The sequence below is a fragment of the Bombina bombina genome, chromosome 2, assembly GCF_027579735.1.
Source record: "Bombina bombina isolate aBomBom1 chromosome 2, aBomBom1.pri, whole genome shotgun sequence".
NCBI lineage: Eukaryota > Metazoa > Chordata > Amphibia > Anura > Bombinatoridae > Bombina > Bombina bombina.
The window spans coordinates 1,446,065,010-1,446,087,404 of record NC_069500.1 but is presented as its reverse complement, the minus strand read 5'-3'; the positions used below and the strand labels follow the sequence as shown (position 1 = coordinate 1,446,087,404).

At 39.0% G+C, this 22,395-nt stretch overlaps 1 protein-coding gene across 1 annotated transcript in view; it reads left to right on the top strand.

The window, feature by feature from the left end:
• The window catches only part of LOC128647621 (matrix metalloproteinase-21), a 256,538-nt gene that overhangs the window by 37,840 nt on the left and 196,303 nt on the right, over positions 1-22,395 (top strand). The window lies entirely within an intron of this gene.

The window sequence follows — 22,395 nt, the reverse complement described above, 5'->3', positions numbered from 1 at the left end:
GTTACTCAACAGCAGCCAGTCGGTCTTACGCGTTTCGGCTGGTAGAGAGCCTTATTCATAGACCATACAGACTGTTCCGTTAGCACCCTTAAATGGGCTGGTCCATTAAAAAAATTAAGGGTTTTCAGCTGTTGAGTAAGGGACATTTAATTCAAAGGATAACGGCATAGACATTTATGACAACTGATATACAATCACTTGATATACATAATACACATGTAGTCACTATAGTGGATGACTGTCAGATTGTAAGTACACATAAAGTAACTTTTGTAATGACTATCAAATTGTAAAATTTGTGTCGTGTATAAAAAGGGGGGGATATTTGAAGCCAAAAATTAGTTTCAATAAAATGCCTCATAAACCCTCATATTGCAAAACATATTACATTTACTGAAACCAGCACTGCCAAATATTCTTTGCTTTTGACTTCAATTTTTAGATTTATTTAAGATTTAAGAATAAGGTGCTATTTGGTCAAAGAAATGTATATATATGTAGATATTGTATCATATATGCACGGGGGACATTTATAACTAAGATTAGTTTCAAAGCAATGCCTCATGAGCCCTCACATTTCAAAAATGGCTACTTAGATTAAATCTAACAATATCAAGTGTTCATTGCTTATAATTTTTAATTTTAAATTTATCTTAGATTTAAGAATAAAGTGCTAAATGGTCAAAGAAATGTATGTATGTACACATGCAACAGAGACTTGCTGTCACATATTGTGAACATTTATATATTACAAGTTTGTGTAATATATATTCAGAAAAATATTAAGTGAGGTTGGTTCTAGATTACTTATTTATGTTGCCAATGGTTTATAATATCACCTATTGCATTAAATCCTTTTGGACGTCTTGTTTGCAATTTGAAAATCCAAAAAGCCTCTCTGTGTAATAATTTCTGCATTCTGTCTCCTCCCCTAGGAGTATGTACAATACTTTCTATGACCTGCCATTTGAAACTGCTGACTATTTTGTTATGCTCATGGATGAAATGGTGTACCAGATCTGACACATCTATGTCTTTATCTATGTTGTTGAGATGCTCCCTAATGCGTGAGCGTGCTTCACGTGAGGAGCACCCCACGTATTGCTTGTTGCACAATGTGCATTCAACAAGATAAATAACATATTTAGTGCGACAATTCGTGCAGCTTGTTGAAAGAAATACTCTCTGGGTAGTCTTAGACTGGAATCTGTCCGTTACAGTTGCATGACTACATGCTATGCAATTTTGAAAATGACACTTAAAGTGTCCTTTAATGAGCAGCCAACTGCTACCTGTTGTAATCGGTTTTCTTAATGAGCTTGGAGCCACAATATTACCTATTGTGCGTCCCTTCCTGGATATGCAGTTAACTCCTTCTTTGGCCACATCCTGTAAACTATCTTCTCCTGCTAATACTGGTAAATGCTTGTTACTAATGTGACATATTTCTCCAAACTGAGAACTATAATTAGTGATAAACTTAGTTTTATTGCTGTCAAATTTGGCTTGAGGGTTTCCCTGTACATTTTGTAACATTTGTGACCGATCCAGTCTACTAACCTCTAAGTATGCTCTGTTAATTACTTTTGTAGAGTAGCCTCTGTCATGAAGTTGTCGTTTTAACACTTCCGATTCCTTAATAAAATTAGATTCTAAGGAACAATTCCTTTTCAATCTAATAAATTGGCCTTTTGCCACCCCAAAGCCTGTATGCCTGGGGTGGCAAGACTTAGCATGAAGAATTGTATTAGAGGCTATTGGCTTTCTATAGAGTGTAGTACTAACACTATGACTAGCAGCATCTCCTATTAAATAGACATCGAGGTAAGGAATAACTTCCTTTTCAAAACTGAATGTAAAATGTAAATTGATACTGTTATCATTGAGATACGCAACAAAGTTTTCCATTTCCTGTTTATTACCTAGCCACACGAACAAGAGATCGTCTATATATCGTTTATACGATCTTATTAGGTGTCTATATGGATTTATTTCTCCAAAGACGTGGGACCTTTCCCACCAGCCCATGAAGATGTTCGCATAGGCTGGGGCAAATTATGTATATGTATATCGAATGACTCAGGGTCAGCTGAAATCAGACGTGGTGCAGACCCCTCAAAATTTTATTTAATCCAGTACTTTATAGATAAGAGAAAAAGGTAGAGCTATATGAGATAAAATAACTAAAGTAGGGGATTTCAGCACTCAATTTATTACCCATTTAATCTAATTTCTTAGAAATGTAAGACTGCAGAGCAGCACAAAATCCAAAAAATGAACTACACCTGCACAGACTTAACCACATGCAAACAGTTTATTGCAAAAAATTACTAAACCCTAACTGAAGAAGCAAGCTTGGATCTTGCGGTAATCAAGTGGTTCCTATAAACCGCTTGGATACGGTTTATGCACAGAGGCAAAGAATTCACCTGCAAGTTTGTGTCCCCAGTGAGCAGGGAGACGCGGTTGTGAGAGGTGAGATAAGGATGTCGGAGGCTCATGTCCCGGTCCGTTTGCTAATAGCCCTGTGACTTTGTTTTCTCGGATGTTGCTGCGATACTCATACACAGGTCTGTTTCATTATATCTGTTTTTCACCACTGAGAGATGATTTATCTGCTATCAAGCTGTACAAGTTTCAAGTTTTAGTTAACAATAGAGGACGCTTTTACCTCGGTTAACATAAATCATTGAACATATGTTTGCAAAATGGTTCATCCAGTTGGATTACAAAGTTGATACAAATTGCTACTAACTGAAACATCTGATTTCCTCTATCAAGGACTTATATGGTCTGTAAAAAGGACTTTGTTCTTTATTCATCATAGAGGAACTTTTATGAATGTTTACTCAAGTACAATTGTCAGTTAGGAATTTATAAATTTTATAAATTGCATGTTTCCAACCTTTGCTTGCTGCATATGTTTTCATATATCTTTGATGACTTACCAATATGTTTGATATGCTTTATTTACAATCCACTGCAGTGGTGTATTCTAGAGATAATAAGTAATTTCTAGCTGCTTTTGTTAGTAATTTTTTGCAATAAACTGTTTGCATGTGGTTAAGTCTGTGCATGTGCAGTTCATTTTTTGGATTTTGTGCTGCTCTGCAGTCTTACATTTCTAAGAAATTAGATTAAATGGGTAATAAATTGAGTGCTGAAATCCCCTACTTTAGTTATTTTATCTCATATAGCTCTACCTTTTTCTCTTATCTATAAAGTACTGGATTAAATAAATTTTTGAGGGGTCTGCACCAAGTCTGATTTCAGCTGACCCTGAGTCATTCGATATACATATACATAATTTTACCAGAGAAAAAATTCCTGTGTCTTTGTATAAAGATAGGTTCTGGTTTTTTGTTTTTCTTCCACAATTTTTGAATATTTATTTGTATTAAGGAGTAAGAAAGAGGATTCTATATATACTCCATTCAGTGGAATAGAGAAACTGTAAACAACTAAGATTGTTTAATATTAACCCATTTATGTATTGACTGTGGCGGAGCATAGAATCCATCCAAACATGGCCTTTACCCTTTCAGATGAACTATGGGAAGCTGAGCTAAAAGAATCCCTAACTAACACTAATTTAGAGAGCAGTGATTTGGAAACAAATGTGTTTAATGCTTTTAAGAAATATAAGAACTGTATTGCAAAACAAGTAAAAGTTAGGGCTGAAAATTCTAGCTTAGCTAACTATGTTGAAAAAAAGATTGTGCCTAGAGGTCTACGATTATTCTTAGACCCAGGCTTCAATGCAAGAGAGGAAGAAGGTGGCTTGGAGTTCCTGGATGAATGGAATGAGAAATTATCAACATGTGCCCTAAGTATGATTGAAATGCTTATAAAAAGGAATGATAAGAGACTAGAAAAACTGAAAGATGATGTTGAGAAAGCTTTGGAGGTGGTAAATAAATTTGATGGTGACCCTAATTTTGGCAAACTGAATGAGGAAATGAAAACTCATATTTCAAAGTTGCAAGCAGATATTAAGTTGAGGAAATGTAGAAAATTACACAGAGATCAAGAAGACTATGTGAACAAAAAGGTTTATGTCTACAAGTTTGATAGAGGATCATATGACTCGGGCACTGATATGTCTGATATTGAAACTGATCTAGAAAGGGCGTCAAAAAACGATGGAACACCTGGGTCTCAGGGTTTGGAACAAAGAGGAGGAGAAGGAGGAGGGGTGGGAGGAAGAGGTGGAGAGAACAGAAATTTGAATCTAGTAGAACGGAGGTATCCCCAACGAAATCAGAGAGGGAGAGGAGAGAATTTGAGACAAGGGTACAGGAGCAGAGGGAGACCACGCAGAAGACCCTATCAGGGTTATTAGTTCCAAACACAGTTACAGATGAATTGCAGATAATTAATCTTTCTTCGTTTAGGCTAAATTGGACTCATATTGAAGTGTTAAAGAAAGGCTTATCCTTTTGTCCCACAAACAAATTAAATAAGTTTGATCTAATTAAGGACCTTCACCTTTTTGCCAGAAAAATAGTTTTACATTACACTATGTCCCAGCATTCTGAGCAACAAAAGGGTGAGGAAACTTTAAAGATATTAACATCATTCTTGTCAGAAAATGAAGAGAGTGAGGCCAATATTGGATCTAACCCTACTTTTAGAACCAATTTTAAATTGAAATCTACTTTCATGCCCTCTATAGCGCAAGTTCCAGCAGTGTCACTGTTTGTAAAAGCTGTAGAAAAACAAATCCATAAATTGCCAGATGATTGGATATGGGCAGATAATCTAACAGCAAAACAAAGACAAGCTTTAAAGGAGCTGGATTCTGCAAAAGGGGTTATTTTTAAGCCAGCCGATAAGGGCGGAAATCTGGTTCTATTAGATGAGTCTTTTTACCTAAACGAAGTTAAAAGACAGTTATCAGATAAATTGCAATATGAGAAACTCCCTAGAAATCCTATTAATCAAATGAAGTCAAAATTAAGTAGAATCTTACAAGAGGCCAAGATGGAAGGTCTAATCTCTCCAGATGAGTTCAAATTTATGAATCCAGTGTGTCCGGTTATGCCAACATTTTATATTATCCCTAAAATTCACAAAAGCAAGACACATCCCCCAGGGCAACCCATTGTGTCTGGGATTGGCGGCATCAGCGAACAGATTGGACAATATGTTGACTTCTTTTTAAGACCCTACCTCCTATCTCTCCCCTCTTATGTAAAAGACACTCCAGACCATTTGAGGAAATTAGACGACCTAACTGTTTCCACAAACACTATCCTAGTCTCTTTAGATGTAGAAAGTCTTTATTCATCTATACCACATGAGAAAGGAATTAGTGCTTGTAAACTTTTTTTAGAAAGTAGGGGATCAAGCAGTGACATGCATACGGCCTTTGTCATAAAACTCCTACATTTCATTCTTGAGAATAATGTTTTTCAGTTTGATAACTCAGTATATAGGCAGGTCAGGGGGACAGCTATGGGTGCAGTATGTGCGCCAACTTATGCGTGTCTCCATTTGGGAGCATGGGAGTTGGATGTCTTTAATCAACATAGTAAGACTTTTGACTTCCATGTGTCTCTATGGATTAGGTTTGTGGATGACATTTTTATTCTATGGGATGGCCCCCTGACCTGCCTACATGACTTCATTTCTGAGTTAAATAAGAATGATCGTAACATTTTTCTTACCTATTCCTATAGTAATAAGGAATTACCCTTTTTAGACATCTGTATCAAAAAGGAAGGTAGCCGTATTTCAACTGAAAATTTTCGTAAAGATACGGCAACCAATAATTTGTTGGAAGCCTCGAGTGGGCATCCAGAGCCCTTGAAAAAAGGCATTCCATATGGTCAACTGTTGAGATTAAAAAGAAACTGTTCTTCAAATACTAAATTCAACTACCATGCTGAGAAAATGTGTAAACGCTTCATTGAAAGAGGTTATTCTCATAACCTGGTTAAAAAAACTCTAAACAAAGTAAGTAAGCTAAACCGTCAAGACCTCCTATATACTCAAAAAGAAACAAAATCTGAGAACAATATCAGATTTATTACTACATTTAATTGCCAATGGCAAAGTGTTAGAAATATCCTATCTCAAAATTGGCATTTATTAACCCTAGATGACAAAATTGCAGATAAAGTAGGAAATAGACCACTATTGACCGCAAAAAAATCTCCTAATCTTAAAGATAAGTTAGTTAGAAGCAGATTTGTTCGGTCTGAACCAGTTACAAACTGGTTAACTAAACAACAAGTGAAAGGAAGCTTTCCTTGTGGACATTGTGTCTATTGTCCCTATTTGCTTAAAAGCAAAACATTTTCAGCCAATACAGGTAAAAATTATACTATTAGATGCTTTTCAAATTGTAACTCAGTGGGAGTTGTTTATCTTCTGGGGTGCTCCTGTCCCCTGTTCTATGTTGGTAAAACAAAACGTTTATTCAAGGACAGGGTACAGGAGCACAGAGATGACATCCTCTACGGGAGGGATACAAGTGTAGCTCGACATTTTAAGGAGGCTCATAATAGTAGTACTGTTTCTTTAAAATTTGTAGGGATTGATAGAGGAATAACAAATGGAAGAGGTGGAGATGAGGATAATTGTTTATTAAAAAAGGAAGCAAGATGGACCTTTATGTTAAATACGGTGTCACCTTTTGGTTTAAACGAAAGGATTGAATATGCATCTTTTTTAAAATAAAATTAAAGGTTCACAGAATGACTTACAAACCTGGAGATTCAGATCTCCATTTCTTTTTGTAAATAGATAAAACATAAATGAGTGTGTCCTCTTCAGAAGCTGCAACACTATTAGTTATTTTTAGAAAAATCTTATTAATTTTAATTTCTATTTTCTCTTTAGTTTGTTTCAAAGCTATGGGTCTTTATGTCAAAGTTTACCTCCACAGTAACCTTTGTAACTATTCTAAAAGTTTTAAGACTATTCCAGATTTATAGAATTCAAGTAAATTTGGGATTTATGTAAAGTCTATTTGTCTAGGTATAGATAACCAGTGAAATAAAGTTTGGTTGAGCTGCAACGTGCATTAGATTTTTTCGCATGCAATCAAAGTTTCTTGTAAGTAAGTTGCTAACCAAAATGTTTCTTCACAATATTGTAGGCCAAATTGTATCAATTTATGTATTGGTAACCATTGTATTAATCTTTGAGATAGACTGGATTGTTCGGTCTAAGATTTTAAAGGGATGTGTATAAATAGCTATTTGATTGGCTAGGATAACACCTTCCATTTCAATGGTGTTGCAATAAAAGCCGAAAATTGGAGGAGATTGACAGTCCTGACAAGGCCCCTGTTTCGCTCAGCATTATGGGGCGAAACGCGTGTCGACCTTTCTAAAAAGCAGCTATCATTGCACCTGTGAAACAAGCAGTTGGCCTGAGCCTGCCCGGGAAATTCAAACCCTAACTGAAGAAGCAAGCTTGGATCTTGCGGTAATCAAGTGGTTCCTATAAACCGCTTGGATACTGTTTATGCACAGAGGCAAAGAATTCACCTGCAAGTTTGTGTCCCCAGTGAGCAGGGAGACGCGGTTGTGAGAGGTGAGATAAGGATGTTGGAGGCTCATGTCCCGGTCCGTTTGCTAATAGCCCTGTGACTTTGTTTTCTCGGATGTTGCTGCGATACTTATACACAGGTCTGTTTCATTATATCTGTTTTTCACCACTGAGAGATGATTTATCTGCTATCAAGCTGTACAAGTTTCAAGTTTTAGTTAACAATAGAGGACGCTTTTACCTCGGTTAACATAATCATTGAACATATGTTTGCAAAATGGTTCATCCAGTTGGATTACAAAGTTGATACAAATTGCTACTAACTGAAACATCTGATTTCCTCTATCAAGGACTTATATGGTCTGTAAAAAGGACTTTGTTCTTTATTCATCATAGAGGAACTTTTATGAATGTTTACTCAAGTACAATTGTCAGTTAGGAATTTATAAATTTTATAAATTGCATGTTTCCAACCTTTGCTTGCTGCATATGTTTTCATATATCTGTGATGACTTACCAATATGTTTGATATGCTTTATTTATAATCCACTGCAGTGGTGTATTCTAGAGATAATAAGTAATTTCTAGCTGCTTTTGTTAGTAATTTTTTGCAATAAACTGTTTGCATGTGGTTAAGTCTGTGCATGTGCAGTTCATTTTTTGGATTTTGTGCTGCTCTGCAGTCTTACATTTCTAAGAAATTAGATTAAATGGGTAATAAATTGAGTGCTGAAATCCCCTACTTTAGTTATGGTATCTCATATAGCTCTACCTTTTTCTCTTATCTATAAAGTACTGGATTAAATAAAATTTTGAGGGGTCTGCACCACGTCTGATTTCAGCTGACCCTGAGTCATTCGATATACATATACATAATTTTACCAGAGAAAAAATTCCTGTGTCTTTGTATAAAGATAGGTTCTGGTTTTTTGTTTTTCTTCCACAATTTTTGAATATATATATATATATATATATATATATATATATATATATTATATATATACACATATAATATAAACACATCACATCACTTGAAAAAAGAAAAGTAAAAAATCTCTCAAACATCCTATTAAAAAAATTAATATAACAGATGTGTAATAAAAAATTACATAAACAATGTTTAATGCAAAACACAAAGCTCCTAAAATATAAATACATACTATATAAGATATGTAGAATATGTGCATGCATATTGTCAGTATATAGCAGGGTTACAATACAATTCATTTAATACTTATTCTTTAAAATAAACCCCCAATTAAAATGTATATACTAAACAATTAAAATTAAAGGGACACTGTACCCAAAATTTTTATTTTGTGATTCAGATTGAGCATGAAATTTTAAGCAAATTTCGAATTTACTCCTATTATCAAATTTTCTTCATTCTCTTGGTATCTTTATTTGACATGCAAGAATGTAAGTTTAGATGCCGGACCATTTTTGGTAAACAACCTGGATTGTCCTTGCTGATTGGTGGATAAATTCATCCACCAATAAAAAAGTGCTGTCCAGAGTCCTGAAACCAAAAAAAAGCTTATATGCCTTCTTTTTCAAATAATGATAGCAAGAGAACCAAGAAAAATTGATAATAGGAGTAAATTAGAAAGTTGCTTAAAATTGCATGCTCTTTCTGAATTACAAAAGAGAAAATTTGGGTTCAGTGTCCCTTTAATATAAATTCCTAAATTCTTTATATTAGTTAAAGTTATAAACACATTGAATTATATTTATAGAAACCAGATTATGAATCAGATGATACACACTTATGCTGTTATAATATCCTTACAAAGATCATAAAATATGTATCTTTACAATATACCTTATTCACAATGAGTTGCATTAAAATACCACAATGAAATACCAGAGTATGGATCGCTAACTTTCACAGTGCCTAGTTAAACAATATAACAAGATACTTTAACAGCCCATTTTCTATGCCAAGTTATCTGAGCTGAAATAAATCTTATTTTAGCTACAATTAAGGCAAGTTCTAAAATATATAGTTGAAAAATATAAAATACTTAGCACTAAGTATGACTAATTAAACTACACAGGACTATGAACATGAGCTTAAAATACAAATGGTGCACTTTTAATATTACTAACTGCAATCTAGTTATAGTTACTAAATACCTTTGATTAAAATATTATATATTTATCAATCGTGTATACTTTACCCAGATAACCAATTCAGTGTCTCAGCTTTCTCCAATAAGTCCAATTTCACCTCATAAATTAAGAGAGGTATTTTTGCAAGATTGATAAAAGTTAGGCCCAGATTTGCTTTATAGAGACTGGATTGATTCCAAGGCAACAGTTTGTCAGTCAAGATTCAGCAGCAGAGATTTTCTTTTCTCTTGCATGGGGTTATATCACCTGATATATCCCACCCTTTTTATTCTAATCATTGGTGAAATTTGGATAATAGGCCCTTCGATGCTTGTCCCTGATCCGCTCTTAATGGAGCTGAGCATTGATTGTTTATTTGGATTTTCATATGTTTTAAACATTCAATTCATTTGGCTGTCAAACCAGTTTTAATCCCCTAGGGGGCAGCAAACAACCAGAAATGCAGTCTCATTATCAATATTGCTAACAGTTTAATTATATAACCTTTTTAAATGTTTATCAAATACTTTAATTTCCAGTATCAATCACTTACAATTTTAATATAGATGGGACCATAGAGTGCAATTTTTCTGATTATTTTAATATGAAACATGAGTATTTTATTTATCATATTTTATAAGCTGCCTTAAGTTGCATTTTTTTGAGGGACTAGTAGTATCAATCAATGAAATATATACGTCTATTCTAACTTATTCTGTATATCAGCTCATTTTATATACTGGCACATATTTAATTTCCTAGTCGCATCTTATATCATAGATATGCATGAGTATTATAGTTATTAATTAATACATGTCTCAACCGTTTTTTAAAAATGGGCCCAATATCTATTATGCATCTATATGCCAACTTATAGCATCATATTTAGAAATCTCATCTTCACATCAGTTCTTCCTTGTAATTTTCACTAGATTTCTGGAAAACAAGGAAAATGTATTTATTTTGAAATAACTTAAGCATTTATATATACTAATGTAGTTATTAATTTAATTTATTACAAATCTGAAATGCATTTCTCAGATCCATGGAATTATACATTTTTGTACAGTATTGAAAACTATACAAGTTGTACTTTAAAATGAATTTAACAGCTACAATGCAACATGTGTTTCTGCTTGGCTCAGTACAGATGTGTATCTAACACAGCAGGGGTAAGCAACTCTTGTTATTTTCCATTTGAGACGTATGTCTGAGTTTCATGTATTCAAAAACAGCAGGGGTAATTAACTTTTGCATATATTTAAGCCTCAAAGGAAATCCAGTGAGCCATTGTGTTAAATTATCACGTGTCTGTTAGTGAAGTTTGGCATATGCTTCTCACAGATCAGGATGTATACTGAGAATCTTCAAGGGGCTTCTAAGCATATTTTCCACCAAAACACAGAATATTTGGCTCCATCACCCCAGGGGTTTGTGCTGAACTAATGAGACCAATTCTCTCTTTTGAATCCTTTAGATGTATAAGGTAGAGATGGGGGAGTCTGCTGTAGTTACAGCCTCACAAATAAATGGATCATTTGGTGTAGACATATATATATATATATATATATATATATATATATATATATATATATATATATATATATATTATATATATATATATATATATATTATATTATTTAATAACACTCACAGATATCCTGACATAAATCCCCCTTCCAATTTCAAATAGATGTAGGACACATGTATTTGATTTGGCTTAGAGTCAGTAGTACTTGGTGAGTGTATTAAGAGTCCGTTATTTTTGAGCCGTTATGCTCATTAGCTTGGCATCTTTAAACTACAATATTTCTTTAGTGCATCTGGGGATATGACACTTCATTCTCCCTCTGTGACTTGTAGTTGGGATCTAGGATGGCACGCTTTGCAACTGATTTAATATGGACCCATTAATTCATAAAGTATCATTTTTAGGTATCCTATTTTTATAGGCGACTGGAGATATTTTGTCGGGTAACGAAAAAAGGACCCTTCCATGATGGAAGAAAATTTCTTCTCCTTAAACTGATCTCTTCCAAAGTTTTTATAAAGACAAACTTTATAATTTATTTCATATTCCTTTTTGGATGTTTTGAGATAATAATAGGTCTTAGTGGCAGTTGCAGCCTTTTCTATGTTCCTTTGAGCAAATGCAAAGGAATATTGCAGGTGCTTCCTTAGGTTCTCCACATATTGATGCGTATTGGCAGCATGTATCAAGTTCTGGTCTGATGTACGGTACAGTAAATGCTGAGGTAGAACCAATCTTCTACCAGTCATCAACTCAAAAGGTGACATCTTAGTAGCACTACTTGGAGTTGCTCTTAATGCCATCAGGAATAGAGGTAATTTTACATCCCAGTCTTTACCCATTTCGCTCACAAACTTTTTGAGGATTTTCACAATGGACTGGTTGTAATGCTCTATGCCACCACTTAAGGCAGCTCTATATGCAATATGGAGCTTTCTTTTGACACCTAGTATTTTTCACATTTTGGTCATCACTTTGCTAGTGAAGTGGGTTCCCCGATCGGATTTGATTCTCTGGGGTAAACCAAATCTGGAAAACACATGGTTGATGAGCAATGCTGCGCATGTTTCAGCACTATTGTTAGGTGCACTGATGCACTCTACACATTTAGTGAATAGGCATGTTACTGTCAACATGTATTTGTTACCTCTTGATAACCTAGTCACTGGACCAATAAAATCAATTTGTATATCTGACCATGGCATTACCATCCCCCTTTTCTGCAATGGTGCTCTATGTGTAGCACAGTGGGTTGGAACTGTGGAGAGATTAAACAACCTTGACAGTAAGTTTGAACATCTTTCAACATGTTTGGCCATAAGGCGTAATCACGCAATATTTCATACGTGAGTTTGGCACCACGATGGCCAGATGTGGGAGCATCATGGGCATGTTGAAGCATGAGACCTCTGAACTTTGTAGGTACCACCCATTCCTGGATGCCAGTTTTGGAGGTTCTAATTAACAAACCATCCTATAACTTGAATTGTGACCTGGATTTCATTAAGATTCTAAGTTCTTCCTTGCCAATACACTCATCTTTTGAGATGGGGTTGCTTTCAGGATCTTCTATGTGTTTATATAAGATACCTATAATGGGGTCTTCTTTTTGACTGGTGATCAGGTCCTTACTAGGAGAATCCTGACTCCTATTTAGCCTGGTTTCTGGTAATGGCTTCTACCTGAATTGTACCCATTAAGTGGTCGATATTGAGGAGTTCTCCAGTTATGGCTCCTTGTTTGGCTAATGAATCCGCAAGATCATTATCTTCCTTATAAGGACCTAGAACCCTGGAATGACCCTTGGTCTTTTTCCAGTGTATGGTTAACCCATTGGAAACCACTAGATTATCAATCTCGCAAAACAACTTCCAATGTTTGACTGGTTTGTTGTTAGTTTTCTGCATGCCATTTCTTTTCCAAGTTGGCAGGTATTCAACAAAAATGTCACGCACATAATTTGAGTCCAGTAATTGATCACAACATCATGAATACCTTGTTCAATAGCCATTCAATGGTTTTTAGAGCAGCAGTTAGTCCTGCTACTTGATTGGATCTTGGTTCATTGTTGAAACCTACAGAAATGTTTGAAAATCCATTTGCCCAAGTTATATCAATGCCAGCGACTAATCTGCACTCATTTTCAATAGTGGCATGGTAAGAACAACCATTAACATATACCCAAGGTAATGTTTGACACTGGTCCTCATTGTATATTTTATATGGGGAAAGCAATTGTTCCTCCAGGAAGTCATCTTCTAATTACGATTCCTCATGATCCTTAGCAGTACAGTCGTGGAGCTCAGCAAGTGTCAGGGTTTTTCCCTGTTTTGTTTGCCATGTGCTGCTGGCAGCCATTTTACTCACCTCCTTCCTGACTATGGTGCATTGTGGGGGATGCTCGCTCATTTCCTGCACTTCCTTTTATGGCCAGACCTGGTGTGCATCATTTTGTGTGAGACAGGATGCAGTCCTCAGAACTGTGATGTCATCACTTATTATTTAAAGGGCCTCTGTTCAGTATGCTTGCCTTTGCGTTGTCTCAGACCTGTTTGTGAGAGTTCCTGTCTTATTACCTGGCTGCCTGACGTTCCTTCCTGGTTCCTGATCCCTGGCTTGTTCCTGACTCTGCTTGTTTTCCTTGTTGCTTATTCCGGCTCATGCTGACTATTCGCTTTGGCTCCTGACTCGAGCTCGTCTGACTACCAGCTCTGGTTTTGACTCTGGCTTGTTATTTGACTTGTGGACTTTTTATTATTTTTTGCTATTAATAAAGGTGTGATTATTTTTGCACTTCTCGTCTCAGTCTGATTCCTGGCACCCTGACATTACGCAAAGGCCATGAATCCTGATGGTGCTAATAATCCACCTTTACCCTGCCATCATTCCAGGATGGATGTACAGGATCAGCGCTTGGATCAATTTTCACTGTCCCTGCTGACTCGCACTGCACATTTGGACCAAAGTGTCTCACAAGTTATAGCTGCTCCTGTTTCCGCTGCTGCACCTATGCCTACCAGGAGCATGTCCGGTTCTGCACCTCTACCTCAGCGATATGGAGGCGATCCTATTCAGTGCAGAGGGTTTTTGACCCAGGTGGGCATTTACTTTGAGATGTTACCTCAGGCGTTTCCCTCTGACAGAGCTAAGGTGGGATTTCTCATCTCATTACTCTCTGACACAGCTCTTGTCTGGGCTAATCCCTTGTGGGAGACAAATAAACCTGTGATTTCAAATTACCCTGAATTTGTGGCCTCCTTTCGAATGATATTTGATGTTCCAGCTCACTCCTCTGCTGCTAAACGACTCATGTCCATTCAGCAAGGTACAAGATCTGTTGCTCAGTATGCTATTGAGTTCCGTATGCTTACCACAGAGGTAGGTTGGAACAATAAAGCCCTTGTTGCTGCCTTCTTTCATGGGCTCTCTGATGCGATTAAAGATGAAGTTGCTGCCAGAGATTTACCAGAGGATCTTGAGGCATTGGTGTCTTTTTATTTTTTTTTAATTGACATCAGACTCAGAGAAAGGCCCTCTTTCAAGGAGCGCTTGTAGAAAGCCTCCTGTTCCATTGTCTCCTAAATGTTTGTTCCCACCCATGCCTCCCTTTCCTCCCATGCCTCCTGGTCCCGAGTCACCAGGTACTGCTCAGCCAATGCAGTTGGGATTCACGTGTCTCTCTGTGGCGAAGAGGGCCTTTAGGAGGAGGGAGGGGCTCTGCATCTATTGTGGGTTACAGGGCCACCTTTTGAAGTCTTGTCCTACACGGCTGGGAAATTCTCACACCTAAGGTCCTGTCGGGGGCAGACCTTGGGTGGTTTATCCTCATCCCTGGAACTGCTTAAGGAGAAACCTTTGGTCACGGTTGTTCTTTCCTGGGTGGACTCCTCCATAGTCACTCAGTCTCTTGTTGACTCCGGTGCTGTGGGCTATTTCAATGACAGTGCTTTTGTATCAAAGCACTCCATTCCTGTTTTGCCTCGGTCCGTTCCGCTTGCTATTGAGGCCATTGATGGCAGGCCCCTTCAGCCACACTCGTTACTCACGAAACTGCTCCATTGTCCATGGCTGTTGGGGCTCTCCATTTTGAAACCCTCCAGTTCCAGGTGATAAACTCTCCACATTTTCCGGTTGTTCTCGGTTATCCCTGGCTCCAAAAGCACAATCCAAAAGCACAGGTCCGAAATTTTGTCATGGTCTCCGCAATGTATTTCCACTTGTCTTCAGAAACCAGTTAAAGTCTTGTGCACTTCTTCGGTATCTCAATTACCAGAGGAGTACCAAGAGTTCCTAGATGTTTTTGACAAGGTGTGTGCCGGTACGTTGCTTCCTCACCGGTCTTACGATTGTGCCATAGACCTGCAACCCGAGCCATTCTCCTCGGGGCCGGGTGTACCCTCCTGTCTGTTGCAGAGAATTGTTGCTATGGAGGAGTATGTTGCAGATGCTCTGTCGCGGGGGATCAACCGCAAATCCTGCTCTCCTGCAGGGGCTGGCTTCTTCTTTGTGAAGAAAAAGAGTGGCGAGTTAAGACCATGCATCGATTATAGGGGTCTTAATCGTCTTACCATTAAGACTGCTTACCCTATTCTGCTCATTACGGAACTCTTTGATCGCCTCAAGGGAGCTACGGTCTTAACTAAACTTGATTTGAGAGGAGTGTACAATCTCATTAGGATTAAGGAGGGCCACGAATGGAAAACAGCATTTAACACCAGGAGTGGGCATTATGAGTATCTTGTAATGCCCTTTGGCCTATATAATGCTCCTGCTGTTTTCCAGGAATTTATTAATGATGTCCTACGAGATATGTTGCAACAGTGTGTTGTGGTGTACTTAGACGACATCCCTCATACACTCACCCACTCTTGAGGTTCATTGTTCTGATGTTACACGGGTTCTTCAGAGACTACGTGAGAACGTCCTGTTTTGTAAACTCGAGAAATGTGAGTTCCAGCAGACTCAAGTAACCTTCCTAGGTTATGTTATCTCCGTTGCAGGGTTCTGCATGGATCCTGACAAGTTTTCTGCAGCTCTGCAGTTGGTCTTTGGTCTATTCAACGTTTTTTGGGGTTCACCAATTACTATAGAAAGTTTATTAAAAACTTTTCTTCCTTGGTCAAACCTATAACAGACATGACCCGTAAAGAGAATGATCCACTCCATTGGTCACCTACTGCCATTAAGGCCTGTGATAGTCTTAAGACTGCCTTTGCTGCCACTCCAGTTCTGGCTCATCCTAACCCTGTCCTGCCTTTCGTTCTTGATGTCGATGCGTCTGAGACTGGAGTAGGTGCCCTCTTGTCTCAACGTCCTACGCCTGATGGTTCCTTGCATCAGTGTGGTTTCTTCTATAAGAAATTGTCTCCAGCGGAGTGAAATTATGAAATTGGCGACAGGGAATTACTGGCCATAATTTTGGCACTCAAGGAATGGAGGCATCTTCTCGAGGGTACTAGCGTGCCAGTGCTCATTCTTACTGACCACAAGATTTTAACTTAACTATCTGAAGCAAAACGTTTGTCGCCCCGACAGGCCAGATGGGCACTATTTTTGTCTTGGTTTAATTATGTGGTCTCCTACCTGCCTGGTAGTAAGAATGTTAGGGCTGATGCCCTCTTTTGACAATTTTCGCCTCTGTCCAAGGAGGAGTCTGTACCTACTCCTGTTATACCTCCTGACCATATTTTGGCTACCATACGTACTAATTTGACTTCTCCTTGGGGGAGGAGATCCTGGCTGCACAAACAATGCACCTCCTGAGAAACCCTAGTGGTAAGTGCTTTGTTCCTGTGAATCTTCAACTAAACTTTTGCACACTTACCACTATCCTAAAGCCGCAGGTCACCAGACAACAACCAAATGATTTGGTCTGTCACTCGACAATTCTGGTGGCCAGTTCTTTGTTCTGATGTTGCTGCATATGTTGGATCCTGCTCAGTTTGTGCACAGAATAAGACTCCGTCTTCCTGTGGGTCTTCTTCAACCTATTGCTAATGGTGAGCATCCTTGGACACATCTTTCCATGGACTTTATTGTCGAGCTCCCTGTTTCGAATGGCCAATACTGTTATCCTTATGGTGGTTGACCGTTTTCTAAAATGTCACATTGCATTCCCTTGATGAAGCTGCCTACCGCTCAGGAGCTTGCTTCGATTTTTGCCCGGGAGGTCTTCTGTTTACATGGATTACCCAAGGAGATAGTGTCGGACCGGGGTAGCCAGTTTGTCTCCAGATTTTGGCGTTCCTTTTGTGCTCAAATGAGGATCCAGCTTTCCTTCTCCTCGGCATATCACCCTCAATCCAATGGGGCTGCGGAATGGTCTAATCAAGCTCTGGAACAGTTCCTCCATTGCTATGTCTCAGATCACCACAATAATTGGTCTGAACTGTTACTTTGGGCAGAGTTTACTCGTAATAGTGCTATTAATGCTTCCTCCAAGTTATCCCCGTTCATGGCGAATTATGGGTTTCAACCATCCTTGTTGCCTGATTCATTCATGTCTCAGGGCATCTCCGGCAACTCAGTTCCACGTGGGTGCAGATTCAGGATTGCCTTCATCGTTCTATGCAGCGCCAAAAGTTCCAGGCTGATCATAGGCGTCTGCCTGTGCCTTCCTACCAGGTTGGTGAGAGAGTTTGGCTGTCCTCCCACAACTTGAACCTTTGTGTGCCTTCCAATAAATTGGCTCCCCGTTATGTTGGTCCTTTTTGAATACTCCGACGGATTAATCCTGTGGCTTACGCTCTTGACCTTCCTTCTGCTATGCGCATCTCCAATGTTTTTCATGTCTCCCTCTTGAAACCATTGGTTTGTAATCGGTTTACCACTGTGTGGCCTCGTCCCCGTCCTATCTTTGACAACCATGAGGAGTATGAGGTCAGCAGCATTATTGACTCTCATATGTCCAGGGGCTGTGTACAGTATTTGGTTCACTGGAGGGGCTATGGTCCAGAGGAGCATTCTTGTGTTCCCTCCTGATATTCATGCTCCCGCCCTCCTCCGTGCCTTCCATGCCCGTTTGCCCAATAAGCCTTTTGTCCTCCCGCGGGGGAGGGGTCGTTGAGGGGAGGGTACTGTCAGGGTTTTTCCTTGTTTTTTTTGCCATGTGCTGCTTGCAGCCATTTTACTCACCTCTCTTCCTGACTATGGTGCATTGTGGGGGATGCTGCTCATTTCCTGCACTTCCTTTTATGGCCAGACTGGTGTGCATCATTCGTGTGAGACAGGATGCAGTCTCAGAATTGTGATGTCATCAGTTATTATTTAAAGGGCCTCTGTTCAGTATGCTTTGCCTTTGCGTTGTCGCAGACCTGTTTGCGAGAGTTCCTGTGTATTACCTGGCCAGGGATAGGCACGAGCCAAGGCTGTGGCGGACATTTTCTAAAGTAAAGACCTTTAGTGAAGGACACCAAGGTACATTTACAATTAAAACTATTATTTTATAGTGCTGAATTTTATTATACTGATGCAGATACCACTGATCCTATAACCAGCCCTTGTCTGACTATACACATGTGCCAGTGTCTGTGTTATTATACAGATGCAGAAGATACACATCCAGTATTTCACTCAGGCTTTATTTATTACATAACTTATCACCCAATATTGCTAGCAGTCTCTTGACAAGCCACTAAATTTTATTCACACTAAATATTTTACCTTTCCTATTTAATCAGAAAGAAAAGATATACTAAGGTTATGAATCACAACCTTACTATATCTTTTCTTTCTATTTAAATACTACTTATAATAAACCTCAGGTGCTGGTTAAAGTGCTTTACCTTTGCATATAAAGCTCCAGGGACACAGTGGCAGCTTGCTTCTTGAATCTTCCCTCTCTCTCTGTCTCACTCAGAGTCATTTTCTGGTACTAAGCGGCATCACGTGGGAGTGGCCACAACCCTGTGAAACGTGCCGCCACGTGTGTTAAGGAGGAATCAGGACCAGTATTCATCTGTCTTACTCCTCCCTCCTCAGAGCAAAATGGGCGGCGGACACTGCAAGGGCCAGTCATGGACACCAGTGTCCATCTACGGACACCTTGCCTATCCCTGTACCTGGCTGCCTGACGTCCTTCCTGATCCCTGGCTTGTTCCTGACTCTGCTGTTTTCCTTGTTGCTGTTTCCGGCTCGTCTGACTATTCGCTTTGGCTCCTGACTCGGCTCGTCTGACTACCAGCTCTGGTTTTGACTCCTGGCTTGTTATTTGACTTGTGGAGTTTTTATTATTTTTTGCTATTAATAAAGGTGTGATTATTTTTGCACTTCTCGTCTCAGTCTGATTCCTGGCACCCTGACAGCAAGCCCCTGTGCGACTGAATTATTTTTATTTAGCTTGTAGCAAATTTCTAAAGTCCAGCCTTGTAAGGAAAGAGTCCAAGCTGTTATGCGGCTATTGGACAGGTTGCCATCTCTTATTCTCTCACTTTTAGATATAGCAAAGGTTGGTGGGCCGTTTCTACAATAATTTTCTCACCCTGTATATAGCTGCGGAAATTTTGTAGAGCCCATACAGTAGATAAGAGGGCTTTTTTGCAATCGCTAAATTTTATTTCTACTGGGGATAAAGCTTTGCTCGCATAAGCAATGACTTTGTTTTAATTATCATGCTTTTGGTATAAAACAGCACTCATGCTTACATCTGTGTAACCTGTCTCTAAGAAGAAAGGTTTGCCACCTTCAGGGTATGCTAAGCAAGGTGCTTGTGTGAGTTTTCTCTTCAGCTCTTTGATGGCGGTCTCTTGAGACTCACTCCAGTGCCATTTCACATCTTTCTTTAGAAGAAGTAGTAGTGGTTTAGCTAACTCTGCATAATTATCAATGAATTTGCGAGAATAATTTGTCATACCCAGGAATGATCTCAATTCCTTTAAGTTAGTTGGGTTTTTAGAATTTATTATAGCTTCCACCTTTTTCTTCTGAAGATTTAGCCCTTCAGAAGTAACTTCATGTCCCAAGAAGTTTAAACGAGTGCAGCACCATTGAGCTTTTTGTAGGGATAATTTGACACCTGCCCTTTTAAGTTGGCTGAGGACATGTTTAAGTTCAGCGATGTGTTTCTCAAAGTCTGTGCTTTTTATTAAAACATCATCAACATAAGACAAGGTCCCCCTTTCTAGTGCATCAGGCATAGCCTTGTGCATGAATACATCAAATTCATGTCCTGAATTTATGTATCCAAACAGGAGCCTTTGGAATGCATACTGGACCTTTTGGAACGAGAATGCCAGCTTATACTGGTCCTCTTCATGTACCTCTATGGTCCAATATCCCTGTGCACAATCAATGGCAGTGAATATTTTGGATCCCTGCATCTGTGCTAGGCACTGGTCAATATATGGTACAGACCAGCCAGACATGTACACTTGTTTGTTTAAGTCAGCACGCAAATGCCATTGTCCATTGGGCTTAACCCCTTAATGACTGAGGACGTGCAGGGTACGTCCTCAGAAAAAAGGCAGTTAACGCCTGAGAACGTACCCTGCACGTCCTCAGTGTGGAAAGCAGCTGGAAGCGATCCTGCTCGCTTCCAGATGCTTTCCGGTTATTGCAGTGATGCCTCAATATGGAGGCATCCTGCAATAACCTTTTCAAGCCATCCGGTGCAGAGAGAGCCACTCTGTGGCCCTCTCTGCACCGGAGATCGGTGGCTTGCTGCGTTGGTGGGTGGGAGCCGGACCGGGAGGCGGGTGGCAGCCATCGATGGCCCTGGTTATGTGAAGGGGGGCGGGGATCGTGGGCGGGGGTGGCTGGGGGGCGCGCACTGGCACGCACGGCGCGTGCACGGGAGGGTGGGGGAGCGGGCGGCGTGCACGGGGAGGGAGCGGGTCGGGAACAGCTGCCAGTACCCAAGATGGCCCCCAATAAGGTAGAGGGAGGGTTAGAGAGCGGTTTTGGGGGGGGATCAGGGAGGTTTGGGGGCTAAGGGGGGGATCCTAACACAGTAGCATATGTAAGTCTGCTAAAAAATTTTTTTTTTTTTTTTAAAAACCCTTTTATTTTAGTACTGGCAGACTTTCGCCAGTACTTAAGATGGCGGGGACAATTGTGGGGTTGGGGAGGAAGGGAGCTGTTTGGGAGGGATCAGGGGGTGGGATGTGTCAGATGGGAGGCTGATCTCTACACTAAAGCTAAAATTAACCCTGCAAGCTCCCTACAAACTCCCTAATTAACCCCTTCACTGCTAGCCATAATACACGTGTGAGGCGCAGCAGGATTTAGCGGCCTTCTAATTACCAAAAAGCAACACCAAAGTCATATATGTCTGCTATTTCTGAACAAAGGGGATCCCAGACAAGCATTTACAACCCATTTGTGCCATAATTGCACAAGCTGTTTGTAAATGATTTCAGTGAGAACCTAAAATTGTGAAAGATTTTACGTTTTTTTTTTAATTTGATCGCATTTGGCGCGGTGAAATGGGTGGCATGGAAATATACCAAAATGTGCCTAGATCATACTTGGGGTTGTCTACTACACTACACTAAGCTAAAATTAACCCTACAAGCTCCCTAAAGCTCCCTAATTAACCCCCTTAACTGCTGGGCATAATACACTTGTGGTGCGCAGTGGCATTCTAGCGGCCTTCTAATTACCCAAAAAGCAACGCCAAAGCCATATATGTCTGCTATTTCAGAACAAAGGGATCCCAGAGAAGAATTTTACAACCATTTATGCCATAATTGCACAAGTTGTTTGTAAATAATTTCAGTGAGAAACCGAAAGTTTGTGAAAAAATTTGAAAAAGTGAACGATTTTTTGTATTTGATCGCATTTGGCGGTGAAATGGTGGTATGAAATTATACCCAAAATTGGCCTAGATCATACTTTGGGATGTCTACTAAAAAAAAATATATACATGTCAAGGATATTTAGGGATTCCTGAAAGATATTAGTGTTCTAATGTAACTAGCGCTAATTTTGGAAGAAAAATGGTTTGGAAATAGCAAAGTGCTACTTGTATTTATGGCCCTTATAACTTGCAAAAAAAGCAAAAGAACATGTAAACATTGGGTATTTCTAAAATCAGGACAAAATTTTGAAACTATTTAGCATGGGTGTTTTTGGTTGGTTTTAGATATGTAACAGATTTGGGGGGTAAAAGTTAGAAAAAGTGTGTTTTTTTCCATTTTTCCTCATATTTTAGCCATTTTTTTTATAGTAAATTATAATGATATGATGAAAATAATGGTATCTTTAGAAAGTCCATTTAATGGCGAGAAAAACGGTATATAATATGTGTGGGTACA